Source organism: Coptis chinensis, chromosome 6 (assembly GCF_015680905.1).
Source record: "Coptis chinensis isolate HL-2020 chromosome 6, ASM1568090v1, whole genome shotgun sequence".
In the NCBI taxonomy this organism is placed as follows: domain Eukaryota; kingdom Viridiplantae; phylum Streptophyta; class Magnoliopsida; order Ranunculales; family Ranunculaceae; genus Coptis; species Coptis chinensis.
This window is the reverse complement of record NC_141461.1, coordinates 52,505,067-52,512,598: the sequence shown is the minus strand read 5'-3', so window position 1 is coordinate 52,512,598 and position 7,532 is coordinate 52,505,067.

Here is a 7,532-nt window from a genome sequence, read left to right as displayed (position 1 = left end):
GATAGATGTAATGCCAATATTGCACCATGGCACATGGCCATTCGTTCTCGTATGGAAGGTCCAAAGTTAAAGGCAAGTTGTTGTTCATGTAAAAGATATGAGGTGTGTCACCAACTCAGAAAAGATATGAACCCGTCTCAGATTGTAGAAACCATGAAACCATGCGCATGGTTGAATCTTTGGTGTGTCTTCCATATTAGCATAAAAGTATGCAGCCAAACTCGGAGAATAAGTTTGGTCAGGTTGAAGAATTAGGGAAGATCACCCAATGTTTGTGATGTAATCATGGAAGAGATGCCCATAGGCATTGGAATCCATCATAGACTGAAAGGATTGCTCAGGAATGAGTTTGGGAGGTACTATGGATGATGAAGATGCAATGTTTGATGAAGATTCCATGGTGGATGAAGTAAAGAAATAGGTAAGGATACAGACAAACTGGATGGAAAAATGAGTATGTAAGAAAATAGACCCTCCTGTAGCACATGTTAAAATTATATTAGTCACAACGGATATGATGACAATCCTACTAAGCATTGCATACAAAAGAAAACAAAAAGATAAGACAAAATACATAGTACGACAGAAAAATGTAATAACATATATGATTATATACTTATTGACTTAGTAATATCATGGATTCTTATATTGATCTTGGAGATGCATATTTTGCACCAGACTGTTTAGGTCTTCTATTTGTTGGTCGAGCTGCATCTGAATGTCCCCTTGGCTGGCAGAGAGTGCAGTTTGATTCTCCATAAGGAGAGCGTGATTCTGCAAGGACTGAGAATGAATTCCCATTAGTTCCTCCTGTTCAACATCATGCATTGCTTGACGTTCTTGGAAATCCTTAAGAGTTGTAATGATGATATTTTGACGAGCGTGTAGTTCCTTCAAGCCCTGATGAAGAAGTTGAATGCCTTCCATAGGATTAAAAATATTAAACATGGCATTTTCCTCAAAGACATGGTCAGGATTTAAGCTTGGGTCGTGCTGTTCATCTATCTTTGTATCAGGAGTCCAAAAACCAACGGAGTAGTCTGTTTGGAGTACATTTATATGTGCTCTTTGAAGGGGTGTCTCTGGAGAAATTACTAGATAACCCCAACGCATCATAATTTAGCGACTAAAGTGGGTAGAGGTGCCGACCTTCCGGTTTTCTTGGTGATTACGCTCGAGAGGTGTTGGATTAGACAAAAATCATCTCTTTGAGTCTGCAAAATCCAAAGTAGGTGAAGTTGAGGCTTTGTGACTTCTGATTGGTATGACGTACCTACCACATTGTGTCCCAACCAGTGGAGCACAACACGTTGATTCTGTTTCAAATAGCGTGGAAGAACACTGTGATGTGTATTTCTGTCTTTGTCATGAGATACGGTAGCTCGTAGTAAAGATTTGGTGGAATCAAATGATGACTCTTGAAAAAGGGACTCTTGGGTATTCACTGGGATTTGAAGTATGTCGGAGAGCATGTCCTTAGTCAACTCCGATCGTCGTCCATAGGCATTGAAGTAGAATTTTCCATTTTCAGATCCGCTAAATTGGTAGAACATCAAAACCAAATCTCGGGAATAACCAGCTGCTGAATGATATAGAAGAGGCGTCCATCCGGGACGTATGATTTCGGTGTCAAAATAAGGAGAAAACCGGCCATCTTCGAAAGTTTTCAGGTAGTCTTGTTCAGCCGTTATTTTTCTTGGTTGATCCATTGGTAGTATTACTGAGGGAAGGAGAGTGAAAATGTTTGAATAAGAATGGCTGAAAAAGAAGAGATTTATAGCCAATCAATGGGTCTGTACCAAACTGGATTCCAAGTGTAGTTAATGACCCATGTGATAATGAACAGCATCAATGGGGATCCATAGTAAGGCTTGTCATGTCAGATTTCCAAAGACAATTAATGAGATGGTTCAATGTTAGAAAATACGGAGGAAAGTTTCACAGGGTAGTTAGACTTACACGTAGTTTCATAAATGATGATCATAACTCAGTAATAGAATATGGATAGAATAATCGAGCTGCATGTGTGACAAGTGGTATGCGTACCTTGTAGCTTGCATAATCTTCTTTGAACACCATGTGTATTAGTTAATTATTTTGGTGAGTTTTGGATGGCCTTTCTTTGTTATGGTTTGTTTATTTATTTACTTATTTATTATTATTTTATTTTATTTTATTTTATTTTATTTTATTTTTATTTTTTATTTTATTTTTATTTTATTTTTATTATTATTATTTTTTTAGAGAGGAAAAGACAACTAATATACACAAATATTTAATACGAAGCTTCTCCATTTAATACATAACCCGTACAAATGTGTAAGAATTATTTAACACACCATACTAATATACAAAACAAAAGACAATGATGTTCTGGATCATGTTATGCATGAGTGACAGCAGAACAATGATAAACACTGTTATCACGAATATTGTGATAGCCCATTCGCGTTGCTCCTTTTCCCATCGCTCTATTGGATTCATTATGTTCAAGAAATTGAGGATTTGTGAAGAAGAATTTGTGAAGAGTGAGAGAAGGGAATGAGTGAAAGTGGGAAAGGAGAGTTGTATTTATAACTTGATTTCTGACCGTTTGGATCAGTCCGTTGGGTTATGACCGTCGGGCTTTGAGAGTAGGCCCAATGAATCAAGGAGCAAACTCATATTTTTGAAAGTACTATATTCGCATAACATAAATAATTTCTCATTCAAACCGTCTGGAGATACAAAATTATGAGAAATCAACCGATATATAATAATTTTAGCACTAAAAAAATAAAAATGCAATGCATAAGGGAAATAAATGACATAATCATTTCTAAACCAAGGGAAATAAACAGCTCATCGAATCCTCCGGTTAGCGTAAGATGAACCCGGTTTCTACGCCTTCTCGCCACGCACGAACTTCAGCCGAAATGAAATGGTCCGAATGTGGCCTATAGACTCAGAGTAACCGATCTTGGAATTGCTACTGAGTTGCCATCATCATTCTCTGGAAACGGCCTTGGCGATTTCCCATTTCTTGCTGGAAGTCATTCTGGGAAGTAAGCATCTCTTCCTGGCGAAGAAACATCCTGCGCATACTAGTATTCATGTGCCTCAAGGCATCCATAGGAGTATTGATTCGGCGCATGGTATCTTCATTAAAACAGTCGGGTGGTGAAAGAGGAGGAGGAGGTACGTATCATGCTCAATGTCATCTCTAGCTACTGGGTCCCAGTGGTCTAAAACACAAGTCTAAAAAATTCCAAAATTCTCGAAAGACCTTGTTTCAATGAAAGGAGTAGCAGACTGGAACCCTAAGTTAAGCATAAGCTGAGTAACAAGTACAAGAAGACGAAATGACTTCGCTTTGACGGGTCGTAAGAATATGGCCTAGGAAATGGACCATACAGAAAGTGTTCTTCCTCTCCTGTAGGATCCACAATAGGTGTAAGAAAGTCTTATTCACGTCAGACGTCTTTGAAGTTCCAATGACGTTATGCGCCCGACCATTGAGTGATGGCTAATTGGTAACGCCTCGAAAGAATCTTTGGTACACGCAGATTCGAGCGATTGTTGTACTCTCCCTCGAGAAGCGTGTCAAACATCAAATCCCTCGTGGTCGGATATTCGACAATAACAACAAGGGACTATTAGAATTTATCGAATCGCGGCGATTTCAAATCAACTCCGGTGAATGTGAGTTCACGCTTCCAACCCATCTGCCAGAATCCAAAATTCGCCACCCCGGAAACCTCCATTGTTGTAAAATTTCAACACTAAATCTTCGGAGTACTGAGCTGGAATTCGGTGCAATAGATATTCCCACTCTCTACTACCAATTTCTTCATCGAAAAATGGGTGAAACATCCCGAAATTGTAGAGATTTCCGAAATTTCGCTCAACTGTGATTCTCCTTCGTGCTGCCATAGCACGTTGTAGATGATCTTTTGAGTGTGGAAATGGCTAGGATTGGTGGAGGAGATGGTGCTGGAGGAAAGGGGTTTCAGTTTGGAGGACTTTGGCCCGTGTGCGCGGGTCGAATTCACTGCTAGCGAGTCGCGTGCGCGAGGGGTGTGTAGGGGAGACCAAGATCCGGATTTTGAGGGGGAAGAAATGAGAGATGTGGACATGTGGGTGCCTCGCGCGTGGGTTTTGTATACGGATCCGTGATTTTGGGTCGGGTCAAATTTTTGGCCCAAGCCCAAATGAAGTCCAAAAATTCCCCCTATGTCCCGAAATGTTCCGAAATTTCAAATGTGGAAATTCGATTCGTTTTAACTCCAAATTGAACGGATGAGATATCAAAACGATCGGCATTAAAAATGCCATCCACTAGAATATGACAAAATCACATTCAACACATTTTTTTTTTGTGTTTATTTATGTACACATTTATATACAAATGTACAAGTCAGAACATGTCAACAACACCGGAAGTCCAAATAAAACAACACATCACAACAGCTTAACTCAGGCAACTTTCATGTCGGCTCTGGGCGAACCCAATCCAGCCAGACTGTGGCTTAACCTTTATGTTTGGGGGCCTAGGGTTCAGGACGGTACCATCCCTAACCAATGTGCAATGGTCTAATAATAATATTACCCTTAGTACATATGGTATAGCCTCAAACCGCCCCGAAACAGTTACATAGAAAACTGATTGGGGTTGGCCTAGTGGAATCCATTGCCCGTACGAACTAGGAAATGTCCGATGGTGCATATCACGACTCTCTTTGGGCACCATGCTGGGTGCTAATAAAAAAAAAATGAGTATATACATGTTGAGTCTTTTTACGTCAAATCCTCAAGACGAATGTGAGTCTTTTAACGTCAGATCCTCAAGATGAATGTGAGTCTTTTAATGTCAGATTCTCAAGACGATTCCCAACCTGTGGGAATAACGGGGCGACGACGAAGTTTATCCTGCTGCTGCGGTGTCAGACAATAGTATACCTTATACCGGCTCATCTCGGATAATAGATCAAGACCTGGACAGAAGCGTTGTTGACAATTCATACACCATGATAAGAGCCCAAAACTGTAGTTTTAACCCCTTAATAATCATACTGTTAGACCAATTATGTGAATAATAAGTAAGAGTTAATACTGATTACGTGTTTTATGCATTTCGGGCTTCAAAGTCCATTATGTGCGTAAATGTGCCACTTTAGTGAGATAAAGGAGCAAAAGTCAGCAAACTCCGAATGCCATATCTTTGGACTCGGACCTGAATTGGGCCTACCTTATGTCAAAACGACCGACTCGGAAAGAGCTTTGCAATGGTCCAAGCCTTGACCCAATCAGAGGAGCAAAAAGTGGACGAAAAGTCTGTTGAAGCCGAATCTAGTGAAGAGGCCTTTTTGATCGAAGAATTAGGTTTTGGGCCTGATTCTCTGGCCCAAAACATGGCTCCAAGCCCATGCACGATTTTTGGATCTGAATGTATAAAAACAAAAGCTTAGCTCTTTGTTAATGGTAGATTAATTAGTAGAGAATTAGGGTACATAGCTTAGAATAGAAAGTAGCCATTAAAATAGCTTCTACATCTAGTTTTATTGAATTGTTTTACTTAAGTTTAGTTTCAATCAAATTCTTGTCTTAGATTAAACTATTAGAATCATAGTTCTTCATTAGTATTAATAAATAAATAGCTATTAGTTAATTTCGATTTTTGTCATTTCCATTTCTAGATCTAATTTCAATTCTTGTGTTTATTCCATTTTAGTCATTAAATTAGATTTCATTATTGTTTAATTAAGTAAATTTCAATGCTTTATATTATGTTTAGTTTTAATATAAATGGGAATGATTGCGTAATGATTCAAGGCTAAAACCTCCATTAGAGGGGTTGATGAAGCCTTGATGAAAACTTAGTGGTTAGTATAGAATTGGTTGTAGAATCTATTCCACTCTAGAAGGTCGTGTTTAAGCCATGAGAATGGGTGGACGACCTCACATGCTAGTTAGTATCCGGTAGGAATGCCATGAACACTAGGGATTAGAACTTCGAAATTCTCGCCGTAAGAACGCGAGAAATTGAGATCACGACAATCTATACTAGGTTATTAAGTTGGAATCGAGGTGGATTTAATTCCCCTATTTCTTTATCTAGATTCAAACAATCGTATTTCGTGAGCTTTTTCAGAGATTAACTTTAGTTTATATTTTATCTTGTTATTTATTATATCTTGTTATTTAAATTAACGCGTCTTGTTAGCATAACATTTCGTAAAGCTCTCATTGACTTAAGACTGATTTCTTAGACTTAGAAAACTATCCATGCTAGGGAACTAGGAGTGGAACGAACTTCCTACTCCACTTAGTGCAATTCGCATCGAGAGTAGAAGCTTTGATAAACATAGGATCAAAAGTCCAGTTTTAGTTTACTTACGGATTGAATTCATCGTTCATTTCGTAGGTAAACTATTCATTTTACAGTTATCACACCACCCCATCCTTCGCGCACGTCACTTTCGAGCAAAAGTACTACGACCATTACCAATTCGAGATGGGTGAGATTTACACCAAATGATGAGTTGGAGTTCGCGAGGAAGAGAATAGAAAAGGGAAGAGAAAGAAGTATTTGAAATTTTTGGTACCCATTGTTTTCCAGGAGGCACGTTTGCTCGATATCAGAAGACATTTATACTCGGTTAAAGTAGAGTTTTATGGACTAAGGTTCCGCTTTGCAACCACACACACTCTAGAGATTTTAGAAAAGAAAATAGAAGAGGGCCTCACTACCCTAATGGCATACTTTTCCTATTTAAATACATGGAAAGAAGCACACCAAATAATCTATTAGTCCGTAGACTGGATCATTGAGAAGAGTCTCTTCAACATCCGGAGCGCAACTCATGATAATGTTTAAAGTAAGTTTGGCCATTTACTTGAAATTCGCTACCATCATTTACGTTTTTCACCGAGATATCCCCATAAGAGGTGACAGCAGAGACAGTGAAAGGACCAGACCATCGAGTTTTTAATTTTTCTGGAAAAATGTGTAATCTTGAGTTGTACATCAAAACTTTTTGACCGACTTTGAATTCTTTTCTCAATATGTGCTTGTCATGCACTCTTTTCATGTTGGCTTTATAGGATTTTGAGAGATCATATGCATCACTCCGAATTTCCTCAAGCTCATTTAACTGCAATTTTCCCTTTTCGCCTGCCACGTTATTGTTATAATTGAGGCTTTTGATGGCCCATAGAGCACGGTGCTCAAGTTCAACCGGCTGATGACAAGGTTTTCCAAAAACGAGGCGATACGGAGACATCCCTATAGGTGTCTTAAAAGCTGTTCTGTATGCCCACAAGGCATCAGATAATCGTAGAGACCAGCCTTTCCTAGATAGATTGACATTTTTTTCCAAAATGAATTTGATTTCTCGATTAGAGACTTATACTTGACCACTGGTTTGAGGATGATACGGAGTTGCCACTTTGTGCGTGACTCCATATTTCTTTACTAATGATTCAAAAATTTTATTGCAGAAATGTTTTCCCCCGTCACTAATTATAGCTTTTGGAACACCAAATCGAGAGAA